General features: G+C 33.3%; 1 protein-coding gene across 8 annotated transcripts in view; it reads left to right on the plus strand.

Annotated features, from left to right (window-relative positions):
• The window catches only part of NRIP1 (nuclear receptor interacting protein 1), an 86,263-nt gene that overhangs the window by 23,208 nt on the left and 35,302 nt on the right, over positions 1-27,753 (plus strand). For 6 of the 8 annotated variants that reach the window (XM_011374260.2, XM_011374258.2, XM_023519978.1 and 3 more), the window contains exon 3: positions 16,363-16,486. The exons of the other annotated variants lie outside the window; for them this stretch is intronic. The gene's annotated coding sequence lies outside the window, so the exon portion shown is untranslated. The remainder of the gene's footprint in view (positions 1-16,362; positions 16,487-27,753) is intronic. 8 annotated transcript variants of the gene reach the window in all.

The following is a 27,753-nucleotide window of genomic DNA, read 5'->3' on the forward strand; positions in this document are numbered from 1 at the left end:
TTTACCCCTGAAAATTTGCCTTTATGAATTTTCTAGGGTAGGGAATATTTAAAGCAAGAGAAAACAAATATTCAGTTGATGTATAATAATACATTTTGATAAATCGAATTGGTTTGAACTGGTTTTTTGCCTTTTAGTTTTTACTATCCAATACATTCTGCACACTGTATAGCACAATAAAACTTTCTGAAGGAAGTATCATTACTCTGAACAAAGACTTTTGCCCACAAGATAAAAGGCCAAGTCCTGTTTCTATCTGGCTCCTGCTTATCCCAACATCATATTCCATTTGCCTCATCTTAAAACATGTTAGTTACACATTTCTTATACTGCTATTCTGTTTGTGCCATCTTTATCTCAGATGTCTTGTGAGCCTCACTGATTTTCTTCTACCAAAATGCTTTCTGTCCTGTGATTTGTATAATCACCCTAAAGAAAGGAACATGTGCCCTGTTCCACTTTCCCTTAGTAGTTGAGTACTATTCACACTGTATTTATTTTATTCATCTTTTCAGCAAGAGTGTAAACTACTAAAGAGAAGGGTCCATATCTTTTATAAATTTGTGATTTACAAAGCACCCAGCTCGTATATACAGGATGATAAAATATTAATGAAACAACTCCAGAATATATCCCGGAGCTTTAGAAACAATAAAACAAAGAAGATAAAAATTCATTCTGTATTATACTACACATTACTTAAACTGTTTTTGCATGTGGTCTGTGTGAAGATGAAATGATAGTGTGTGAGAAATTTGCATGTTCTAAAGTGTGATACAAGTATTTGTTATAGTACTCAAACTGTATTTTGTTGAATATGTAAATTTCTTTGGCTTAACTTAGTGTGAAATATATAGAATGTTGTTTTAATGGTTTTTCCCTGAATAATTGCAAGATTGATTTAATGTTAGTTGAATGTTTACTATAATAAGTTTATTATCCATCTGAAACAAGAAAGAAAATAGAGATGCCTTTGTTGAAAGTAATAAATCACCTATTTGAAATGCAACGATTTAAAAGATGAATAAATTTAGAAGTTTTGTTCATTTTCAAAATTAGTTCTTAATTCTTCTTATTGAATTACATTAGGGTAAAATACATTTTTTGAATGGCATCATTTCATAGATTTCCATAAATTTCTTAAAGGTGACTCCATCCCTGTCAATTCTATTTCCTAGGGCTATATAAAACTAAATAGCTTACCTGGCCAGTGGACGTTCTAAACAGGATTGAATTTTGTGATAATGAAAATATTTTTATTTGATTGGAGTATATAGTCCCACTGCTAAGACTAGTATAAGAATAGAATAAGTTTCTGACATTCAGAGATTTTTTTTCTCCCCTCAAAAACAAAATCTGCGTATCATGTGTATCAGGGTGGTAGCTGTAAATTAGTTCAAAGAAAGAGATGAGTTGAAATTCAGGGAGGAAATGAGTTTTGTAGAACCAGAATCTTAAACCATGAATACTGTCATCACATATAAAGCAGGCCCTGAAAGTGTGGCAGAGCCTTTGTGGTCATTGTGTTTAAATGCTCAGATATTGGTGACACAAAGTGGTAACAGGCAGAATTTGTAAGGAGGTGGCAATGATTGTAGTTTGTAAGTCTTCCTTACTCATAACAAGGTATGATGTGCAATTTGGGTAATATTCTTTTGGCAACTAAAGAGGAGTGGGAAATTAACTTTATATAGGCCACCCAGATATATTTAGGCAGTTGTTATACAAAACCCTTACTTTATGACCTAGGTCATAAAGTTTAGAAAAGATTTAGCCTTTTATTTTAATGGTAATTAAAAAATTGATCCTTAGGTTTTTATTTTATATTATAGGCTAAAATCCTGAAAGAAAGTCTGTTTATTCTAACAAATGGTATAACCTGACGGTGAATGTTATTAAAGTTACTTTGACAAGTGTATTAAAAATATGTGCATGGAGTTTGTTTTTATACTGAGTTCATGCTAATTTGCCATTTTCATAGTAATTTCAGGAAATAAGAAATAAAAAATATTTTCATTTTATTTAAGTACTCTCATGAGTTTTTGTTAAGGGTGAAAACATTACAGTATTTGCTTGAAAGTCACATACAGTTTAAATTTAATCTGTTGACCACAGAATGCTATTTTCCTAAAGTCATTTACCATAGTATAACCTCTCTTCATCTTGTTTACTTTAATGTAAAATGGAGATTATCATGCTTTTTTTTTTTTTAACACCAAAATTGCTTGAAATGAATATATATGACCTGTTTAAAACATTCAAGATCTAGCATTTAGGCTTGCTTCTGATAGGCTGATCACATGATTGATCACTAGTCATTCACTTGTAAGCTTGTAGTTTAAAAAAACATTGATTAGGCATAGGATTCCTGTTTTCTCCCGAGAGAAGGCAGAAGTGGTTGTTTCTTTGTTTTATTAAAAAAAATTAAATCGAAGAATATATTACTCTTTTACCTCTTGTGTAGGTAGCTAAGAGTAGCCACCATAAAACCAGAGTTTTAACACTGTGGTGTATAAAATACTGGTCTTAGAATCATAAGGATTTTATTTGAGCTGTAGCTCACCACACAGGCTCTTAGCAATTTATTTAACCTGAGCCTCAGTCTCTCGATATGTAAGATGAGGATGCAACCTACATCACAAGAATATTATGCAAAGGAAATGAGGAAATAAAGTTTGTTGTCACCATTATAATGTTCTAGAAAGATAATGCATTTTTCTAAATTCTATATTTTTTAAAAGAAACAAAATAGTTTTTTGGATGACCATTGTTTTTCAATAGCACACCCTTCTAAGTTAGGACCTTTTCTTCCACACATTTTGCATTTTTCTTTCTTTGTATTCTATTCTACTTTAAGAATTTTCACAAACCCCAACTATGCTTTTGAATTCCTTTCAAGTTTTGAATCAGTTAACACCTGCCACCTGCTGACCTAGTTCTATTCACTTCCTTCAACTCTCCTCTCCCCTTACACACTTACTTGTTTTTGTTGGGTGATTACACTGGCATTCATTTGATTTTTCTGAAGATCTGGATTAATACAGTTTTAGAAACAGCAGCTTCTGAAAGCGTTTGAGCTATGAAGCAAGGTGCACAGGAGCCAGTAATACTATTCTTTTTTTTTCCCCCTAGGGAAAACAATTTTCAGAGAAAACAATTAATAAAACCCCACATGGACTTGGTTTTCTTTCATTGTATAGCAGTTTTTTAAAGTGAGTTCTGCCTACAAATCCAGTTTAAAAATGTTCTCAGTGTAAAGTATAAGTTTGTGAAATGACTCACCACATATGTAAGCACTTCAAAACTACTATTTGAATTTTGATAGTTTTGTAGTTTTGCTGACTGCAAGAAAATAAAAGGTCTACTGCCAGTTCTTACTGGGTCAAAATTTATTTTTAATATATCAACATTTCCTCAGCTTTTTTTTTTTTTACTTACAAAAGTCCTAGAGATTTTCCTGCTAAAAGGTTTAACAGGCTTTATTCCAGTAAGGAGAATTCAGGATGTTTCTGCTGGTAGTAACAAAAGCAGTGTAGTTGGCGGGTTTGTAAGTAGAAATTACCAGAAGCTAGACTACCCTAGAGATGTATTTTTATTTAAAGAGACTAGTGGGAGTCATCAAGAACTAGTACTAATATTTGTGTCTTCATCATAGCTCTAGGTGCAGAAAATTTGACCAGTGGTTTGGAAACAGACTGTTAGTTTTTTGTGAAGTGTCAGAGGACAAGTTGCCCAAGTCATTTAGTCTGACGCATTGGAGGTTTTATTGTGGTTTGTGGAATGCATTATAATCGGACACTGACATGAATTTGAATCCTGGGTCTATCTCTTTACCTGTCGTATGTCTTTGGGCAAGTCACTCCATTGCTCATTGAGTGAGCCTTAGTTCACTCATCTGTAAAGTTATATAATATCTATTTTATAGATAACAAGTGAGATAATATATGACAGCACTATTGTCAGTACTGTCATTTGCTTGCCATCCAGTTAATAAAAGTTAATCATAATAGCTGGGATTTAACCTTCCAAATAGTTATTTTAAAAACTTGTATTCCATGTTGCAAGTTATTGAAGTTTAGAAATATATTTGAAGTTTCTTTAGAAATCTTTAGGAAATCAGTGTAGAATCGAAACAGTGTTTACAGGTAAATTGAACTGAATATGACAAAGATTGAGACTCTGTGGTTTTGAACAAGTGTGAATCCTAACTCTGCCGCTTACTTAGTAATCGTTGACTTTGGGTTAATCATCTTGCCTTCTAAGGCTCATTGTTCTCATTTGTAAAATGAGAATAACTTTATAGAGGTGTTTTGAGAATTAAAGGAATTAAATCATAGAAAGCACTTAATGCAGTTCCTGGCACATACTGCACAGGTAAGCTTTAGTTATTCTTGTTAATCCATAGATACCCTTTTGGACATGGCCTTGAGTACTTGAGAGAAATATAGTTCAGGATTTTTGATGTAATGATTAATGTTGGAATTTGGGGATTAAATATATATTTTTTTCATTTCTATAATGCTTATCTAATTGATTTGCATTCAGAATCTTATCAAAATAGTACTTAATTTATATTTTGTAAAAACAGATTTTTACATTGAATCTGCCATGGCATAAATGTTTCTGTGTCCCCTCAAAATTCATATGTTGAAACTCTAATCCCCCACAGCGATGGTTTAAGGAGGTGGGCTCCGCCTTCATGAATGGAATTAATGTCCTTATTTTAAAGAGGCCTGAGAGAGAACCCTTTCCCTTTCTGCTATGTGAGGCATAGTAAAAAGATGACTGTCTATGAGACAGAAAGCCAGATTCTCACCAGACACACTGTCTGCCTGCACTTTCATCTCGGACTTCCTAGTCTGCAAAACTGTAAATTTCTGTTGCTTATAAGCCACCCAGTCCATGGTATTCTGTTATAATAACCTGCGTGGACTAATACAGCATTTATTTATTTATTTTTGCAATTCCATGGCTCTCTACTTTTAATCCAATCTTCATTCATGCATCTGCTTTTCCTCCTGCTTCATTTCCTGTATGTAGAGTAACCCAAAGAAGAAACGGGCAGAGCAGGAAGAGATAAGGAAGAGAGAGGTACGTGAGGTCAATAGATAGTCAGCCTTACCATGATCAAATATGCTCTCAGGACTAAAGGTCTTAGTTTAGTCGATTCATGACTACTTTTTGAAGTTTTACCAGAAGAATTATTTTTATTGCTTTTTTGTTCACTACTTTAGAATATAGTGAGAAGAATTTAAAGGAAATCTCTACTTTTCTCAGTGGCTTTTAATACTTTTTTTTTCCAGAGCCATAATTTAGTAACTTCAAAATGACAGCTAATAAAATTGGTAATTAAATAGTTACATATTGTAGGTATTAAGTATAGATTTAAGCTTATGCTATATAAAGTTAATTTTTTATATCCTCTGTTTTGGGCCCATTATGTCTAGAGTAAGTTATTTAATGGCATAGAGAGTTTACATTTATAGGCATTTTCAAAGTTTATAAGGCTTTTATGAGGAGGCAGTGTGGTTTGGTAGGTTGTTATAGTGGGAGCTTGAGGAATTATAATTTTGGATAGTAATAGTTTTGGCTTTGTTACTGATGCTTTGGCTTTGAGTTAAAAATCAAAACCTTAGAACTCTTAGCCCTTTGACTTAAACCATCAGTGACCCACAACCCCCTTCCTTTCTAATCTAAGATTACTTCAAGGATCAAAGGAAATGTCTCAGACTGATGAACGTACCCTAGCTGCCTTCCTGTGTGTGTACACTCACAAAGGAAACATAATTATTTATGTTTAATTCATTGCATCCTGATTTTATTTTGCCTTGGAACCTCTCCCATTCTTCCTTACCTAAACCCAACTTTCTCGCTCCTTCCCTTTCTTCCTTCTTTTGGATGAGCACTAATAGTTCTGTAGAACCTGTTTAGAACCTGATTATGGTGGTTTAGTGCATAATTTTATTATTTAAATTATTTTAAAGCTCTACATTTGAACTTCCTTAGTTTCGGTCACATGTTTATTTTCAGTTCTTAACAGCAAACACACTATTTATAAAATTATTCCTATGAAAAAATATGACTCACATTGAGAGATCTTGTTTTATTATCATATGACATGTTCATATAAAAGGGGAAAAACACCTGACATCCATTTTCATTTTAGTTTGACCTAACACATTGTTGGACATTCAATATATTTGAAATCTCTTTCTGTGTTAATTAAACTATAAGTAATAGAAAACCTACTAAAATAGTTTAATTGTCATAATGATGTTATCAAGAATACACATAGGTATTTTCCACTTTTCTACTCTGGCATCTTGAGTGTTTTGACAGTGTCACTCTTCATGGTTGCAGTATGGCCATTTTTCCATGGTACTTTTGTTTTTTAGATGAGGAAAACATTTCCTAGTAAACTTCATTTGCCATAATTATATCATATGCCTGTGCCTAAACCCTTGATTGACAGAGTAAACATTACTTGCCTTGACTTAATCAGGATTCACTTCCTAAGGGGAAGAGGGTGAGCATTACTGACAGCAAATAAGGAAGTGGGAGGTGTGTCTTTGAGAGGGCTACCACAGTGTCTCTCACAGCTAGAGAAGATCACAGTTTTGTTAATTTCTGCAAACTGTCTTATGAGATCATAAAATATGAGCAGTGATGCCATGATTCATTCAATATATATATATATATTGAGTGCTTACAGTAGTCTGCTGCTCTTACTGAGGATAGAGCAGGGAAGAAAATAGTGCCCCCTTGGAGCTTATTATCTTACTGGTGAGATAACCAAACAAGATAAAGCAATTCAATTTTGTGGTATCTTTTGACAAGTGCTAAATAAATTTTGAAGGAGAGAATGGAGCATAGAAGATCTGGGCATGGACAGGGTGCATGAAATTTTAGATTATGTCCAGGGAGGGCGTCACTAAGAAGAGTACTTGCGTAAAGGTTGAGTTGGTGTGGGAGTTAGTGATACACATATCTGGGGAGAAGAGTATTCTAGACAAAAGCCCCGTGGATGGAGTGGGGTGAATGAAGGAGAATCGCAGGAAGTGAGGTGGAGTGGGGGGCTATTAGACAGTTTTGAACAGAGCAGTGGCTCAATATAATATGTTCACAGAATTACTTCAGCAGTTGTAATAGACTGAAGGTCATTAAAAATGGAAGCAAGGAAACTAGTTAGGAGGCTATTTATTAATCCAGGAGAGATGGTGATAACTTTAATGGGACAATGAGGAGTAGTTGGATTCTGGATACTTCCAAGGCAAAGCCCACAACCTTTGCTGATGAATCGTAGGTGGGCTATGAGAGGAGGTTGGAGGAGAGGCACCTAGGATGGCAGCCAGGTTTTTGGCCTGAGCGTTTAGAAGAATGGAGTTGATATTATCTGAGATCAGGAAGAACAGGACTGAATTTAACATGTCAGTTATTGATGTTAAATTTGAGATATATAAATATTTCTTGAGGACAGATCAATATATATTTTTCAAAAGGATGAGATTTGCCATTAATAATCAGAAATTTCTTTTAAAAGAATATAAATTTGAAAAACAACAATAAGGAGAAAATAGGAAATGGAGAAATAAAGTGTTATATGCGGGGGGATATTTTATGTTACATTGAACGAATACAGGGAAACAGGAAATAATTTTAAAATAGAGTATTCAAAGAAGCATTTATATACCGAGCATTTATTTAGTGCCTACTATATTCTACTTTCAAAAATTGCATATTTATTCTTTGAATTAATGCATATTTATTCTTTGAATTAATGCCTCATTTTTGAAGCCCTGAACCTTGTTAAAAATATACATAAGAAAAGAAATATACCACAAGGACTTCGTATATGTCTCTTTACTCTGTGGCATGATGCAGTGATCCTTCTGAAGGACATGCATTGTTAACAGCTAGGTTATCTTCCTTCACCCCAGCTTCCTTAGTATTGTGCAGCCTATAGTTAATGCTCAAGCACATCATTCAATAGCTACCCAAGCCAAGAAAAAGAATCGCTACAATATATCTTATGTGATATATTGTATATGTGATATCTTATGCAATGCCTGTGTGTGTGTGTGTGTGTGTGTGTGTGTGTGTGTGTGTGTGTGTGTGTGTGTACATATATGTCAGGATGAGTGGCTTTTCTTCTGAAGAAGAGTTAGCCCAAAATACCTTTGAACCAGATTATTGATGCTTGTTTGTGTATAACAAGGATTCAGCACATAGCTAAGATTTTTTAATCTGTATACATCACATAAAATGCTGAGAGCACCTCATAAAGTACCTCTCATAGATACTCAAATATTTAGAAAGAAAATTTGATTTAGAACATCATTAACATTTCTAATTTATTTAAAAACTTTTAAATATATATTTATATATATTTAATCTTCATATCCAATTTAGTTTTCACATGTCATCCCAATGTGTATGAATGTGTATATATATATATATACATATATATGTATGTATATATGTACACATAGTGTGTGTGTGTGTGTGTGTGTATCTATCAAGGACTGCTAATGTCAGTGTTCTTTTATGTGTGTTCTGGTGCGTATGTGCAAAATTCTACGGTACATACCTAAGAGTAGAAGTGTAGAGAATATCCAATTATACGAGATAATGCCAAATTATTTTCCATAGTCATTGTACCAGTTTACATTCCACTATAATATATCAGAAGCTCCCAATGAGCCATTATCATTAACAAAACTTGAAAGTGTCAGGGTTCTTAAGTTTTCCCAATATAGTGGCTGCAAAATGGCATCTTATTGTGATCTTAATTGTTAATGAGGTTGAACATATTTTCATGTGATTACTTACCATTGGTATTTTTTGTTCACAGAATGCTTGTTTATGTCTTTTCTTCATTATGTACCTAAACTATGCATTAAATTTATTTTTTTATAATTTTAAGTTTTAATAACAGAAAAGTTGCAAGTACAATAAAGAAGAAATTTTTTCTCCTGAAGATTTGATGCCCCATCACCCTTGAATAAATGATTGTATATTTCCTACAAACAAGGATAAACCACAGTAAAACCATCAAAATCAGGAAATTAACGTTGATGCATTACTACCATCAAATCTTCACACCTCATTCAGTTTTCACATGTCGTCCCAATAATGTCCTTTATAGCAAGAGAATCCAGTTTAAAATCACACCTTATATTTTAATTATCACTTCTTTTCATTCGCCTTCAATATAGAACAATTCTTTAGTCTTTTTTTTGACTTTCAATACTTTGGCACTTTTTAAGACTACTTAGGCTAGTTATTTGGTAGAATGTCTCTCTGCCTTTAGGATTATTTGCTGTTTCCTAATGATTAGATGCAAGTTACAGATACTTAACTGACGATATCACAGATGTTACACTGTCTTTTTGTAGCTTATCAGGTGGCACACAATTTTCATTTTGACCCATTATTGATAATGTTCACTTGGATTACTTGATTAAGATGGTATCTGCCATGTTTCTCTACTGTGAAATTACTCAATTCCCTCTGTATTTAATAATTATTTTGTGTTGAGAGACTTTGAAATTATGTAAACATCCCCTACCTGATCAAACTTTTATTCCATTAATTAAGTTGTATCATATGAGTTTGTGATTTTGTATTTTATCCGATAAGCTATAATCAGTTACTGTTGTTACTCATTTTGAGCTCATCTTGTCCTATTTAGCCAGTGGGATCTTTTTCAAGTTGGCTTCTGTGTTCTTTTTTATTTTTAATAAAAAAAAAATTTCAATTACAGTTGATATACAATATTATATTAGTTTCGGGTCTACAACATTAGTAATGGTGCATTTATGTAACTTACAAAGTGATCACCTACCTGGGCTTCTGTGTTCTTTTGACCTGTCATTCATCAATCAATCATACTGCTACCTCCAATTTCATTCTCATAGAGTTAAATCACATTTTCTCTCTAACAAGAGAAACTTGCCTACCATTAACCTACATTTATTTACTTGTTTGATCACTTTCACTGTATGTAATCAATCTGCCATATCTGTTACACTCCCCCCTTCATTTAACAAATTCTATTTGAGCTCCAAAGATCCTTCATGTAGAAGCCCTCTCACTCTACTTGGATTCCTACATTATACAACATGGCACATCTTTTTATGGGCACCCTCATCCCTCTGCTCAGGCATTGACACACATTGTTGGACCACTGCCATGTAAATGAAGTCCTGCTCACCCCAAACCACCTTTCCAGAGCTTGTGCTCAGACACTCACACTACATTGTTCCCTCTACTCCCTCACAGTCTGCATCATTATGGTTGGGCTTTGACACCCTTTATTAGGGATAACCCCTTTGTATTTGCCCATCCTTAAAATAAATGTTACAGGATGCTCAAGCCCTCTCCCTCCCCGCTTGCTCCCTCCCTCTCTCTCTCTTTCGCTGGATACCAAGATTTTTGGGGGATAGTGTGCTTTGTGGTGTTGTAGGTAATCTTTTCATTTTTTCCTTTTGTTGTATTTGTTGAGAATGGAAGTTTTTAATTATGGCGTAGTTGAATTTATTCATGATTTAGAGTTAGCCTTTTCTATGTCTTAAGAAAGTTTTCTGTGCTCTGAGTTCATAAAAATATTGTCATGTTTTATTTAGAAAATATTAAAAACTTTCCTTCTGTACTTAAAACGTTAATCCCTCTGAAACTTATTTTATATATGTTATGCAATAGGGATCTAATTTCTTTTTCCCTCCAAATGAGTAACCAGCTGTTTGATCACTATTGACTGAGTCTTTGGTGATCTGCAATCAATTTTTGTTAAATATTATTTTTCATATGTGTGAAGATGTGTATCTTCTCCAGCAGTCAAATTTGTCTCTTTTCTAGGAGCTCATTAACTTAATTGATATAGCTTTAAAATAAGTCTTAGTATATAGGTAGGGCAAGATCCCTACCATATTCTTTTTCTGGGTCATGGCTTTTCTGTTACGGGCTTTTGCTACTTTATTATACATTTTAGAATCAACTTGTAAACCTTTTGGATTTTGATTGTCATTGCAATAAATGTATTGGTTCAATTTGGGAAGAATTGTCATTTTATGATATTGTCTATCAAGACCATGGTATGTCATCCTGCTTATTTAGGTTGTATTTAATGTCTTTCAATATATTTTCCCCATACATCACTTGCAGTATTTGCAAGTTACTTTTAATCTTTGTGTATGTTTTGTTGTTGGATATTTTTAAAGTGTTATTTTCTGTTTGTTACTGATGTGTAAAAATGTTGATTTTTTTAAAAAGTGACATATTCAGTCACAATGAATTGAGTACTAACAAACCTGCTCAGATAAATGTGAGATATGCTCACAGGCAAATAAATAAAATTAGAAGTCCACGCTTTCACCCTGAAATTACTTTTGATGTTTTAATAAATACCAGGTGAAAAGTCTTTATTTTTTTTCTATAGCTTTATTGAGATATAATTCATACACAATGAAATTCACTCATTCAGTGTGTTCTTTATAGTCACACAGGTGTATAATCAACACCACCATCTAATTTTTTAACATTTTCATGACCCTAAAAAGGAACCTCATAACCCATCAGGATTCATTCTCCATTCCCTTTCTCCCTGACCCCAGCCCTAGGCAACTACTGATCTACTATCTGTCTTTGAGTCTGCTTTTTCTGGATATTTCAAATAAATTCAATTCTACAAAACATGTTTTGTTTTGTTTTGTTTTGTTTGTGATTGGCTTTCTTCACTCAGCATAATAATATTTAATGTTCATCTGTGTTATAGCATGTATCAGTACTTTCTTTTTATGGTTGAATAACATTCCATTGTGTTAGACAAATCATTTTGTTTATTCATTCATAGTATCAGTTGATGGACACTTAGGTTGTTTCCAGTTTTGGCTCTTACGAATAATGCTGTTATGAGCATGCATATACAGATTTTTGTATGGACATAAGTTTTCATTTCCCTTCTGTTTATACCTAGGAGTAAGAATTTGTAGGTTATATGGTAACTGTATGTTTAACTTTTTAAGGAACTGTCAAATTGTTTTTCATAGTGTTTGTACCATTTTACATCCCTATCAGCTGTGTATGAGAGAGGTGAATACTCATCTTAAATCTACTTTTTCATTCTCTAAAGAATAATGTTATGCATTAGGTTCATATTAAATTATTATTTTAAATAATGAGAGAAATGACAACTTATTTTCATCAGATTCATTTTAAAGCAATTCTGTATTGAGCATTTCTTTTTAATTTTTTATAGCCTTATTGAGGTATAATTTACATACCATACAGTTCACCCATTTTAAGTGTTCAATATGATGATTTTTAAGTCAGTTTATTCAGATGTGCTACCATCACCCCAGTCCAGTGTTAGAACATTTTCATCACTCTCAAGCGTTCCTTCATGCTCATTGCGATTGATTTCTGCTCTCTTCTCCTGTCCTAGGAGATGCTTTCCTTCCCTGTAAATTTGGCTTTTCTAGACATTTCATATATAAATGTAATTACAGTCTTTTGTACCTAGCTTCTTTCATTAAACATTATGTTTCTGAGATTCATCCTTGTTGCATGAATTATTCTGTGGTTTTGTTTTGTTTTGTTTTGGGTTACCACTTTATGCTTCTCCCTTCATCATTTGATGGATATTTGGATTGTTTATAGTTTTTGACTATTATGATTAATGCTGCTATTATTATTCATTTTCATCTCTCTTGTTTAAATATCTAAGAGTGAAATTTCTGGGTCATGTGGTTAAATGTATAATTGTATATTTAACATTTTAAGAAACTACTGTACTGTTTTCCGAAATGGCTATGCCAGTTTACATTCTCATCAACATTGGATGAGAATTTCAGTTTCTCCCTGTCCTCTCCAACCTTTGAAATTTTTACTCATTATGTTTCATTTACATTTCTCTAATAGATAATGATGAGCATCTTTTTGTGTGTTTACTAAACATTCATGTCTCTTTGGTAAAATGTCTTCAGATCTTTAGCCCATTTTTTTAAATTGTTTTTTATTTTCTCGAAGTCTAAGGGTTTTAATATGCTGGCTACCATTTCTTTATCATGTATGTGATTTGCACATATTTTCTCCCATTCTAGAGCTTATCTTTTAACTAAATTATGTCTTTTGAAGAAGTTGATGAAGTCCAATTTTTTAATTTTTTAAAATAGATTGCACTTTTGTTTTTCATAGTTAAGAAATTTTTTCCTAACGTAAGGTCACAAGATTTTATTCCTGTGTCTTCTTCTAGAAGTTTTGGAGTTTTACTTCTTACAATTCAAACTATGATCCATTTTGAATTATCATTTTTGGATGTTTTAAGAGAAAGGTGTTTATTTATTTATGCATGTGAATATCCGACTGTTCCAGCACCGTTTATTAAAAAGACTATTCTTTCCCCATTGAATTGCCATGACACATTTGTCAAAAATCAAATGACCATGAATGTGAGAGTTTATTTTGGGTTTTTTATCCTGTTTCATTATCTACATCTCAATTTCTATGCCAGTATCACACTACATAGGTTATTATAGCTTTATAGTAAGTTTTGAAATTAGGTAGTTTAAGTCCTGTAACTTTAATCTTCTTTTTCAAAATTTTCAAAACATAAATTGTGGGCTCTGGCGATTTTTAACTTTTCACATGGAAAATGTTGACTCTTGAACTTCATGTACCATTGCCAAGTGTTTTGCACTACTCAAATCAAGACCATTGTAGGTGGTAGTACTAGAGAAAAGTCAGAATTTACGTTCTTGAGAACTACTAAAGCTCTCTTTGTTTGAAGGAAAATATGCCAGAGTCTGAATTCTACTTTAAGCTCTTATTAGTTTTGTAATTTGGGGCAACTTAAACTCAGTTTCATTATCTATAAAATAAGGATGCGATAATAGTCAGAATGGTTTTAAAGATCATATATAAAGGGCTTAGCAAGATGTCTGACACATACGAACTGCCCAGTAAATGAGAGCTATCATTACCTTCAGGTCTCATAGGTGTCCTGGGAGTGTTGGTAACAGTGGTAGCTGTAAAGTTTCCTTATGCTTCAGTGCCTCATCACCAGATACTGACCAATTCAGTAATGTTCCTCTGAAGATGGTTACTCTTGTCGAGAGTTGATAATTTTCTTCACTGAATATGCTCTGTTTGGAGGTTGTTTCTTATCTGCGAACATATCAAAAAAGATGTGGCCCGAAAGATAGTATTTTAAAATAGTGTTAAGTTAGATATTTTGACATCAACTTGTAGGTCACTATTTACAGCATTCATAAATGTAGTTATGATTATTTTCTTTTTACAACTTTAAAATAAAAGGTGATACTTTTTTTTTTTTTCAAGAAGGAAAGAATGTAATGGAAAACTGAACAGTTACATTCTACTTGAATTTCAGTAGTTTAATAGGTGATGTTGACAAGGGGCAAGATGCGTTTGCCTTGGGTATAGCTTCCAAAGTTGGGTACTGGGGATTTAGAAAATTAGCAAGGCTGATGGCACATTCTAATAGGAATACTAATATGATTGCAAATATGGTTATTTGTAAGTTCGTGTGTAAATCACTGCCTTCTAGTTACAAGTAATCAGGAAAAGTTATTGTTCCCTACTCTTTAGAATTCCTATCAGAATTTATAGTCAAGGCCCAGTTTGAGTCCAAGATCTATAATTTTGGGGCATGACACTTCATGGCCCTGTCCATTGTGTTTCCACTCTAGAAAACGGGATAATGTGCTCTCTGCTTGTTTCACTGAGCTATGAAGATCAAATTAGGTCATGTCCATGAAAGTACTTTGTAACTTGTAAAGCATGTGGTTTACTAATTATTATTCCAGTTCATCCTGTCAGACTTGCCCTTTTGTCACTATTCTTTGGTAGGTTGTTGTTGGGGGTGACGTGATAGATAGCCCAGAATTCTGTAATATGTACCAAACTACTTCTTAGGAGTACTTGTTTTATACCTGTGCTAGAGAGTGCATAGTGTGGACTGTGCTATTTTTATCCTTTAATATGTTTCATTTATTACAAAAGCAATACATGTTTATTGTAAAGAAACTAGAAAATATAAACCAGCAAAAAGGAAAAATAAAAATTACCTCTAAATGCATGATTGCTGCATTTATTTTTCTATACGTTTGAAACAAATTCAATTATACTAAACATAAATGTTCTGTTTTCTGCTTTTATCACTTAGTATATAATAAATTGAATGATATACTATAATTTTCTTACATATTTTAATGGCTACATAGTATCTCACTGTAACTTATTTAACTAGTTCCAAATTTTTTGATATTTAATGGCTGTTTTAAATTTTTACTATTAGAAATAATGCTTATAACATTTTTATGTCTAAATATTTGTGCATATTGCCATTTTTTCCCCCAATAGGATAATTGCTAGACTTGGAATTGCTACATAAATAGACACATAAATTGTAAGAATTTTTTTTTTGCAGCTTTATTGAGGTATAATTAACATATAATAAGTTGCATATATGTAAGATTGCAATTTGGTGAATTTTGACATACATTTACACACATGAAACCATCACCACAATTAAGATAATGGCCTTTTGTAATCCCTCCTTTCCTTAATACCCAGGCAGCCACTGATCTGTTTTCTCTCCCTGTAGATTAATTTGCATTTTCTACAATTTTATGCAAATGGAATCACACACTGTGTTCCTTTTTTCTAGCTTCTTGCACTCAGCATAATTAATTTTGAAACTTATCCATGTTGTTTATATCAATAATATATCCTTTTTTGTTGCTGAATAGTAAATATTTCATCATATGGACATACCATAATTTATTCACCTACTGACATGCATTTGAGTTGTTCCTAATTTTTGGCTATTAAAAAATAAAGCTGCTTTGGACATTGGTGTATAAGTCTTTCTATGGACATAAGGCATTTGATATTTATTATAAATTTTGTGCTGGAAGGTTGCATAGGTAGTGTTTTGAAACAAAAGGCGTAGCTATTTTTTTCTTCCTTTTTTTTTGACGGGGGGAGACTATACCTTTGGGAAGATTTAGAATTTTTATATGTAATTGAATTAATTTGATGGAAATTTGAAATTAACAAAGGTTAATAAGCATATCATAGCAACTATAAACATTTTTACAGTTTGCTTTTTGAAGCATCTACTTTTATCAAGTTAATGTATAGAAAGCAAAGATCCATTACTTCCCTTTAATGAACAGTTTGTATTTCATAAACAATACGTATTTCTCTTTGTGAAGTGACTACTTCTACATTGAGCTTGAACAAGGAAAAGATATTGGGAAAACTTTACAGAACTTTACAAAACACATTCCAGAATCTGATTTGGAATAGATGCCAAACTATCTTTTTTCTCTTCTTAAGATGTACCCTAGACTGAAGAAGGAGCAGGGAATCTGAAGACTCCAGATAACATCAGAGCTATTTTTCAACAGCCTTCTCAGTTTCCTTTCTCAGAAAGCAGAGACTCAAACCTTAGAAACAGATGGTGAGAATATTTTTTCTGAGTTTTTAAGGCTTAATCGTTGTGATTTTAATATAGTTCAGATAGTCCTTTATTGTTTATAAGTTAGCTTGTAATCACCAGATTTGTATTTTGTGTTTTATCTGTGCAAATTATTTCACTAGGTAATGTGGTTTTTTAAAAAAGTGAGTAAGATACAATCCTATATTTAAGGAACTTACCGGGAAAGGTTAAATATAAATAAATATAAAACTAATAAATATAATATAAAATAAAATAAATATTAATAAACATTTAATCAAACAGTAGAGGTTAAATGCCATGAAAAGATGCAAAAAATGTTCTTGAGAATTCAAAATGTAGATTACTTCTGAAGAGGGAGGTTGGGAATCTTGAAATAAATGGTATTTGTATTGATGATAATTTGTTTTTTACTAAAAACCAAAGAAAACAGATTGTTAATTCAAAACCTGAAATAACAATCTGATTTCAGATAAAAAGTTAATTATTATGTTGAGGAGAAATAGAAGCATATTTGGTTATTGTGGGCTTATTATAGTCTAAGTCAATGATTACTTTTTGAATTAAATAAAATAGTTACCTCTTATAAGGCAAACATACTAACATTTCTGAGAAATGATAAAATAATCCGATTAAGACAACTAGGTGAGCGATACAACAGAAACAGATGACTGACTAATTCTACTTCGATTAACACTCCTATTTTCTAGTATAGGTACAACCTATAATGAATTTGTCATGTCTTAAGCTTTTGGACCTTATGCTGCTTATGCCTGGATGGAGGCACTCCAGATAAACTGGGAAAAGACACAGTGATTGATTGTTGTGCTTACCATTAGTAGTGAAGAGTTTACTTTCAATTAGCTAGCTGAAAACTCTGGTCATAAGAGTTTCCTAAACTTCATTTTTTTAATGGGCCATGATGTTTCAGAAGGTTCAGAAAGGCCATTTTGAGCCAACTTTCTTCTTTACTGTAGGCGTAATATGGTTGGCGATAGTACTCACTCCTTTTTTTTCCACCATTTTGATTATATTCAGAAAACCTAATGATGAAATTTTTATTTTAATCACTCTGCTTATTCTTTCTTGTAATTTCAGCAAGAAAATCTTTAAAACCTTTATCAAATAAAGACTATAAAAGTATTTATAATTCTTTGGTTGCTAGTCATTCTTCACATATTCATGTATTATTTTCTCAAAATTGAAATTTTAAATCAACCAGACTTTTATTTGTAAATAGTAAGTGTTCTTTCATTCAGGTATAATTATGTGTTTGTGACTGTTTGATAGTCCAAAATCTGCTTTTATATTTGATGAACCACAGTTGATATTGAATTCCAATTCTCAACTTTTAATTTTGTTAAAATGAAAATTATAACCATACATATTCTTGTTACCCAAAATATAATTAGTTTGTTGTTGTTCTTAATTTGGCAACACCCTTGTTTTAGCAAATAACCAATGACAACTCACGACAGTTGAATAAATATGTCATAGATAGCTAGCTGGTAAATAAATATAGCCAATAAGTTGTCCTTGAAAAAATGATCAAATTTAGATCTTTCTCCCACATAGAAAAGGAGACAGATAATTTAGAATGTACAGTGAAGAACTTTGAAAGCATATAAAAATGAATTATTAGTGATATATCACTTATATATTTAAAAATATTTCAGGACTTTAAAAGTGAATATGTTAAGTGTGTGTTTTCTAAAATATGTTTTATTAAACATTTCTTTCCTTTGGACAAGTATCCCATAGTCATATAAGTTTGGAGAAGATGAATCATAATATAATCCTTTCAGTAAGACTTCTTTTAGCCAAAAAGAGGAGAGAGAGAGAGACAGAGAGGGAGAGAGAGAAAGAGAGAGAGAGAGAGAGAGAGAGAGAGTGTGTGTGTGTGTGTGTGTGTGTATGTATGTGTGTAGATCTATCTCAGGAGACTAGCATTCAGTAGAATATAAAGACTGAAGTAATATATTTCATGAGGTTTTATTATAGTTTGTCATATGGCTATATTCCAAAAATAGTTACATTTTGTATTTTGTGTAGTAATGCCCATCTGAATGAGAGGCCAAAGGGGGTGATTAGGAAAAAAAGGACAAGAATTTGATGAAATGAATATTGCAACCCTTAGAACACATGAAGTGTTTATAAAGCTTCTTAGTGTATTAGGCCAGATTTCTCTTATTCACTTGTTAGTTCCTCATTTTGAAAGAAATAGTCACCTCATTTAACTAACAAAATAAAATCACCCTTTATTATATTTTATAGGACTCCATATACTTTCTATACTCTGTTTATCTCAGTGTAACATTTATTACCTAATTTTGATAAGTATACAAAAAACAGCAAATAACTTAGGTGGAACTAGGTAATTGACTGTAAATCAGTTTAGCTTAAATACTTGAATATACTCATTTTGTAACTAAGTAGAGTTTTTCTTATTCTTTCTCATAATTTCTTACTGGGAAGAGTTCCTTATTGTACATTTTTTTCTAGTTCAATTAAATTGTTGATGACTATTTTAACAGATGGCTTAAGCGCCAAAACTTTTATGTCAGATATAGAAGAATCTGTCTAAAGAGACAAAAATGGCCAGGGATTCAGCTGGTTCTAACAGATTGGGTTAACAGGTTGGTAAAGTGGGGCTAATTGTCTACATGGAATGCCTTGCCCAAACTTTATAAAATACTCCTCAAAGCAATGTTTTTAATTTAAGAAATAACACTTTGAAAACGTGTTTAAACTCCTACACAAGATTTTCAGTGAAAACATGGTACTAGTGAAACAGTCAATCCAGATCTATCCAGAATCTTGGTGGGTCATTTTAGTTGGAATTAATTGCCATAAATAATTTGTCTAAGTGATGTTTCCCTGGATTCATGGAAAACCTGGACAGATGCTTAGCTCAAATAATTCATTGTTAGTTTCCAACATGGCTTCCAATTAGTCTTTAATTCTCTTCCCCATGGCCAGCATCTTGGTTCAGAGTTCATTTCTAATCTGGAGCACTTGTGCTACTAAATCTCTTATGTCCTTGCTACAGTCTCTCATAGCCATTAGATCTTCCTAAAACTCCAATTTTCTTATGCCACTTCTCTGGTCAAAATAATTCAGCAATCCCAATCACGTAATGACCATAGAGGAGTAACAGGCCTTCTTTAATCAATCTAATTTACTGTTACAATGGAAAACACTAACATAATTAACGTTTTTGTGAATTTGGTGTCTTCAGATAATTGATTTTCCTTAAGTCTTTTACTTCATATCTTAATTGCTATAACTAACAGCATTTTGGGGGGGGAATTTCTCACTGTCCCAAGCTTCCATGTCAACTCAGATGTTTTCCTCTCCCATGAAAGATTTCAAATGAAATAATTAAAATAATTTTTAAATGTTTTGATCAAAGTGTCAGTTCACTTTCTCTTCTTACACAGACCATGGTTTTTTTCAGTTAAATTAACTGTGCCGAACCTGATATTCTCCCTGGTACTCTGCTACGTTTGCCCTTCAACCATGCAGCCTGTAGTTTGCACAACTGAAGTTAGTGCGATTCTAACAATAGAGTTTATTATGCATTTTATTTAGATAGCTAGAATTTCCCTATTCTGGATTAGAGATATACAAATAATTATTAAACTCCACTTATTTTCTTTTTTGCATCTACTTATAGGAAGATTGTTGATAGTACAGTTTATACAAGCTTCTAGCTTGACGCTTTTATCTCCTGCTGTTGCCACTCCTCCTTCCTACCATCTTGCCGCTTATTCTCTCAGCTTCTCAAAATATCTGTGGTGAAGGACCACTTTTTGTTTGTTTTTGTTTTATTTTTTAGATTAATTTTATTATGTTTTTAAAAAGCTATCTGTGACAGATTGGAAATTAAGAAAAAGATATACAAACTGTAAGTCCCAATCTTTCATCATTAAATTAAACAGACATCTAATTACTTTATCAAATTCTATAAAATCTTCTAATTACTCGTAGTTTTTGTTTTTTGAGTAGATTACTTAAACATTCTAAAGCATATTATGTGCTGCTGTGCTTTCCTACTAGGGCTGCTGTTTTTCCCACTACCTAAAGGATGCTTTTTAGCTTCTTTTCCAATTGGCAAAACCTTGGTTATTGCTAGAGGCCAGTCTACAGGCCACCTCAGTGGAGTGCCTTCACTAAGAAAAGTGTTCCTTGTCTTTTTATCCATCTTATTCCCCAGAATTGGCCCTTCCATACCTTTTCCACTTCATTCATTCCTTTTCTTACAGTAGTATCTCACTATCTTGCTGATTATATTTTCCTGACAGGATTGTGAGCGCACTAACGGCTGGCTTATCACTTAGTTATCCTCTATCTTCAACTTTTAACACGGAGCACCTTCAATGTAAATATCTCTGGATTTGTTGTTTCTTGTATGGTAAGTTCAGAATAGTAGTGACTGTGCAAAGGTAGGAGTTATTTCATATCTCCTATAGTCTACTGATCTTTTAAAAGAGATCATCTTTTCTTTTCCCACTTGGGTCTTGGAGAGATTTCTGCACAGAGAACAATATTTATCTGGCATAGTTATAGTGCAAATTTTTGAAAGTTAAAAACTAGAGATTTCGTTTGAAGATTAAAATCACTTTACTTTAGTAAACTTTGGTAGTGGCAGCAGTTTTCAAACTTTTTCGTCTCAGGACCCCTTTATATTCTTAAGTTATTGAGGACTCAAGAGAGCTGTTGTTTATAACAGTCACATCAACCAATATTTACCATATTAGAAATATAAACCGAGAAAAATTTTTAAAGGATCCACAAGGATATATTCCATTAACCATCAGTACAGTGACACATACCATTTAGCCTCTGAACACTCTACTATACACTTATGAGAGAAAGAGACAAAAAAGCAGATAACAGTTTAGTGTTATGAAAGTAGTCTTGATTCTCATGTGCCTCTTGAATGGATCATAGGCACCCTTGGGGGTCCATGGACCACACTTTGAGAATTGATGCTTTACAGGAATTGACCTGTCTAATTGCCAAAAGAATAATATTGTATATTTTCATTTCAAAAGTATTGTAATCTAGCTTTTGTGTTTGTGGATTAGTAAATTGTTGGGTTTTTAAAAAAATATCTGGAAGGCTTATCATATTACCCACCTTTCTATTAATGTCTAGACATAGAATGTGCTGGAACATATTACTAGTGTTGGCTTGGCAGCTATGAGACAGAGATGCTTACTCAAGAAGTCATTTTATTTGTGGATACTCAGTAAGGTCATTCCTAGTTGTGCCCTGTCAGTACCCTGGCTTTTAAGTGCTAGTCCTTTTAATGACTTGTGAACCTCCAAATACTTCTGTGATTATTCTTCTTACTCTAGGGGTTTTGGAGGTTTGGTCATTTTCTTAATGATTTTCCAGAGTAAAGCTTACTTCTTCAGGGGCACTGAGAAGTCATCTCTTGGAAATCTTTGCTTCTTCTCTCCTTTGTTTGACCTTCCCCTCCACTTGCTTCAATCTGATCCCTGATGCTGGCTCTCCTTTTCTGAGAGTACAGTCTGCTCTTTGGCAGATAGCTGCTTGGCTCTACTGACTCCTGTTCTTTTTCACTCCCACCCTCTTACCTTGGCTGATACTCTGTTAAATTCTTTCTGAGGTCTTAGCAGGACAGTCAGTCCCTGGAGTATTTGACTACTCTCTTCAAGTTACATGAGTACTGGGTCTTCCCAGAGAGTTCTGGGAAAGCATTGTATACCTATCAGCTACAAGGGGATACCAAGATGGCTACTAGTCATCTTCATTCACTGACAGCTCAGTGTTATTTTTACTCATGGTCTTTTGATTGTGTGTTGGTGTCACCGTATGAGCTGTATAATTTAGGGATTTATCATTATGAGTGATAAAATGGAAGCCCAAAGCCAATAAAATCTTGGAGACTTTTTATTTTTTAATTTCGCATCCTAACATCGTAGGCATTCAGTAAATGGCTGAGTTATTTTATTCTCATTAGTGGTTTTTGATGAAACTCTTAGCTATGGCAACCACATTGTGGTTTAAGCCAGACCTCTCCCTTTCTCTTATAGCCAAGGGAAATATGCCATCACACCATTCTGAAAAGGTACATGTCGCTTCCTTAATAAGCAAAATCCTTACTCGATACTTAATGGAGATTATTTTTTGAAATGTCAAATATTCAAATCTCCAACAGAATCTGATTCTGACTCTTTTTAAATTACCTCTACAAGAGTTCTTAGTTTTCTTTAAATTTTGTACCTCATGTCAACTTAGTGTTTTACAAACATAGGCTTAAGATACAGTAATTATTTTCATCATTTTTTGATTTAATAAATCTACTATTTAAAATACCTTGTTTTATAACACTTTTTGTTATACAGATTGCTTTTTAAATATTCAAACCAGCCTTCAGAGTTATCTTTTTCTTCAACTCTCCGGCCCCTGCCTTATTTTGACGGTTTTCTTCTCTTTACTAATGCATCTCAATTTCTTCTCTCCAAGTCATCAACAACTCCACAGCTTCTGTTTTTGTTTTTTAACGTGCATTTAATCATATCATTGCCTGTAATCTTTCCACTCCCTACCAAATAAAGGCCAGCTTCTTGGCATAGCCTTGATTCAAAGTCCTTGGTCTCAATTGTGTTTGCAGCCTAATCTCTAGTCAAGTTGGACCACCCCTTTCCTGTATCACACTCAGCTCTTCCCTGCCTTTGAGTGCTATTTCTGTAACTTAAAATGGCTGTCATTCTCTTCTGAGCTTAATCATTTTTAACCATCACTGACTACCACCTAGAGCACATACATACACATAAACTGAAAACCTAGTTACTGCCCACTCTGTGTCCCTAGAGCACTTTTTACAGACTTCAGCCATAGCATTTAGCACAGTAAATACTCCTGTCTCCTTTTATATAATGAATGACTAAAGAATTCACATGTACTACTCACTCTCATGTGTTATCTATTTATGAGGTTATTACTTTACCCTTTTCCTGTCCCATTCGAGAAAGCATTTCTGAATTCGAGTGAAAATGTGGTTGTTATTTAGCAGTCTTGAATTTACTTAGTTTTTTTTTTTTTAAAGGTAATAATTTGTAACCTATTGGACTTTAATAAATTTTACACCTCACATTAAATATTTACAACAGTAATCATGACATACCTTATATCTGATGATGACAAATTAACATGTTATAGATGAAGATACACTGATTTTAGAATACTGCATTTTGAGTATCACAGTTGTTTGTTTCCCTAGACTATTTCTTGAGAGCTATAGCTACTAAATTAAACTTTGAGAGCATTGCCAGGGAAGACTCATACCCTCTGCTGGCTTTAATACGTTCTCTTTTGGCCCGTACACTGGAAATACTACAGCACAATAACAGAATGTCATGCTGATTTCTTATAACAAAACTGAGATTGCTTTCTCTTTTTCACTTAGGTTCCCTTTCACTGTATTCTGATTCTTTCCTCCCTCTTAACAGTGTATATATCCTGTTAGAAATAAAGAATTTAGTAAATGTATGATGTAATTTTTATTACCTGCTGTAATTTTAGTGAGCTATATGTGTGAAGTTTGTGATTTAACCAGCTAAAAGCTTATTCTTAAAAAATGAGGTTTATGTTGATGGAAATTTTTCCTTATGTTAACCTATAGCTATCTATGCTGCACATCCAAAGATAACAACTAGAGCTTTAAGTTTAACATTCACTATATGAAAATATATGGTCAAGAAAAAATTGCACCTGAATTCTTCAGTTAGCTCAATGGGAGTGTTAAGTTTTGAGTACTAATAGCAACTCCATCCTTTGTGATTTCTTGCTTACATAATTTGTTATGAAAGAGTGTTTTTAGGTAAACCATCTCTCCAGAATGCTTGTGATTTGTTTTATTCTGCTTATGAAGGGTTAAGAGGAGACAACATCCTGTCAAAGACCTTGTTTTTAATTTTGCTTCTCACACTGGCACAGATCCTGCTAAGAGCAGCCCAGATTAGTTCAGAAAACCTTTGAAGAGATTTAAGATGTCCTTCAGCCAGTTTGAAGGTTTTTGTCTTGCAAATCCAGTACAAGGGCGCCTGCAGGCATCTCGACCCTTGCTGTGCTGCTGATGTAGCTCAAGGTCACACTAACCCGCCCTGTGACATTCAACAACAAAAAATTATGCGGTGAAACTGCTTCAGCATTCAGCTAACCAACAACTTCCTTTAGTGAGGAACTGAAGAAGAAGTCTTTTTTTCCCCGTCTTTTTCTTTATTTGGGGGCTCCGTGAATTTTTGCTATAGGAAATAATCCAGGATTTCTGGTGTGTGTGATGACAAGGTCATTTCTTAATTAGAACACATGTAAAGAACAAAGCTAAATGGCTTCAAAACAGCTTTGTAGTTGATGGAGAGGATTTAAATTATTTAAAGAGATAGTCACCCTTGTATGATGGAAGCTGAATTCTAAAGGCATTAACTCTTTCATTTCTTTCTACTTGCCATTTCTTTGAATTCTTTATGTCTGACTTTAGAAGGTTGCATTCTCAATTTAAGAAAACTTAGAAATGCCCATTTTTTAAAAGAGTGAACATTATAAATCAAATTCTTAGATAAACTTTTAATGGAGAAGTATTCTCTCCATGACATTTATCCCCTAGAAATTTTATCCAATGGCTTAACTAGGAATTAGGAATTATAAACTTTTCCTTCTGGTAACTGATTCATTTATAATGTGTTGGAGAAGGATAAACAAAATGCTTCGTTATTGCCTCACCTTCTCTTCCTCAGTTTTACCCATTTGTGATTTGGAATCCTAGTTGAGCAATTTATCCCTGCTTCATTAGAAATTATACCACATAGCATTCAGAGTTCTCAACTTTTAAAGAAGCGATGTAGGGAGGACACATGCTTTTTTTCTAAGGGGAAAAATGTAAATTTAGTTTAAAATGGAGTTTAAAAAAGTTGTTTCTGAATATATATAACTTTGTTAAGGCACGAGGAAACTATGTCCATAAACACTTAATAGCCATATTGGATTCTCTCTCCTTTGTGCAGCTTGTTTCCTCATTTTGTTCCTCCTTTGTTGCCTGCAGTGCTAACTATCAGGCATTAGTTGGACAGAGTCCAAGTAAATTGGCTTTCTATGCTTGAGACTCCGTAGGATTAGAGCAGAATAATCTAAGAGAGTAATTTTATAGTTGATATTTTCATTATGTATAGCAATATAGAAGCACACATTGCAGTTTTTTTTATACACAGAATCACATCGTGTAGAAAATTTAACTTCAACATTATGGTATTAGCATAACAGTTTTCTCAGAATTCATACTCAGTTGCTTTCTTAAAGAGATGTTTCCCTATAAGTGTGACTAAAATAGAATCAGGGCCAGTACTTTATGAAGGCGGATACTGTTTTAAGTGTGATTATTTGAACTGATATTTTGGATTTTTTGATCCACACTTTAATTTGATGGGATAACATGATGGATTGCATAAGAACAATTTAGAATTAAATAGACTTTTTAGTCTGAAGGATTTTCCTCCTGACAAGAAACAATTTATTTGGGTCCTCCACGAAAAGTAAAAAGGTATATACACTTTTAGGTTATGGGTGTAAACACCTTAAAGGATTTTAGGTTTGCAAAAAGAAAATGCTGGAGGGGAAATCTATATGCAAGGAAATGGTTAGTGTGATTCTGTGCATCCTGTCCTTGCCTGGAGTCTGGTATGCCCTTATGTCATGTATGACCCAGGCTCACCTGCTAGTAATTTCTAATTTACTGTCCTAATTCATCGATTTGTTATCACTAATTGTTCTTCATTTACTTCTGTGTAGTTTCCAGTACCTAAAGGGTTGAAAGGTTGCTGTAATTGGCACCCGCAGCTGCTCTTTCTTTTGACAGGGGATAATTTTGCAGCCTATGCTTTGTGTGACAGCTGCCTAATTGGGCATTCTCCCCTTGTAGCAAGCCTGCCTCCTCCAGCCTCCCTGCTGACAAATGGCGGTGGATTATAGATGAGGACACGCTGACCCATTCGACCTTGCTGAGACAGCGGGGAGGGGCCTCCTGCTACTTGAGGGAAGCTTTAGGTCATTTAGAGGACAAGGTCATGAGCCAGGTGGGGAAATGACATGATATCACATGACAGTAGCCTGATGACATGGTCAGTGTGTCAAGGACAAAAGCATCAGTATTGATTAAACATTACTGCAATACTTCATTGAAGTCCCTAGTATTTCTTAATTGTTTCTGCTCAGTTTTTTTTGTTTTGTTTTTTTAAGAAAGAGTACAAAATAAGACACATAATTTAGCAGTGTTAAAGCAATTGCATACATGAAAATAGAGCTGGTTTAGAAGCCTCCTCCTAAGTTTCTCCAGTTATGTATTTTGTTCTTAATTATTGCTTAGTTTTCAGCCCCTTGACTCTTAGTACTTTTTAAGAGTTATTTGAAAATTAAGGCAGGCAAAATAAAATGATGTAATGTGTGCTCTTAAAAAATATTTTAACAACTTCTGTCATAATCTTAGTCTTTCATATTTTGAATAAAGTAAAAATAAACCATCAAAAATGCTTAATTGAAAGAAACCTCAAAACAGGATTTATGAGATCAGATGTACCACCATGCTACCATAATTAGAAAATGTTAAAGATTTTTTTTTTACATAATTTTTGAAACCTGAAAATATTTTTTAAATAGCTTGGGTTTATACTTAATGTAAAATCTCAAGATAAGTGAAAATCTTTTGGATATCTTTTCATCATTGGTAATGTACATGCTTTTCTTGAAGAAGTGGACTAGAGCTATTAAATTACAGTACCTTTTTAAGGGCAAAATCTTAAGAATCCTTGCTGAGTCTATTAACAGTATGTTAATACTTGAAAGTATAAGTCCATGTAAACTGTATTGGATAATCTAATTTAGAAAAATGCTTTGTTTTGAAAAGTGAACAATTTAATGCACAGAATGCTGATCATGTTTCTCATTTCTGGAAAAACATAATTATTGTTGGGCACTGTTGGATATAAGCCTTCAGTTCAACAGGAGGTAATTTTATGCTCCCGAGATAAAAAAACTATCAGTGTTAAAGTGTGATGAATTAGTTCACTGAAGTAGACACATCTGTATTTTCATGGCACGTGCATGGTGCGTATGCGCGCGCGCGCGCACGTGTGTGTGTGTGTGTGTGTGTGTGTGTGTGTGTGTGTGTGTAATTTTGACCGTGCTGTGTATGTGTTAGCTGCTCTCAAACCCTGACTCAAGCTTGGTGGAGGCTTAATCCTGTT

This window comes from Pteropus vampyrus, unplaced genomic scaffold (assembly GCF_000151845.1).
Source record: "Pteropus vampyrus isolate Shadow unplaced genomic scaffold, Pvam_2.0 Scaffold242, whole genome shotgun sequence".
Lineage (NCBI taxonomy): Eukaryota > Metazoa > Chordata > Mammalia > Chiroptera > Pteropodidae > Pteropus > Pteropus vampyrus.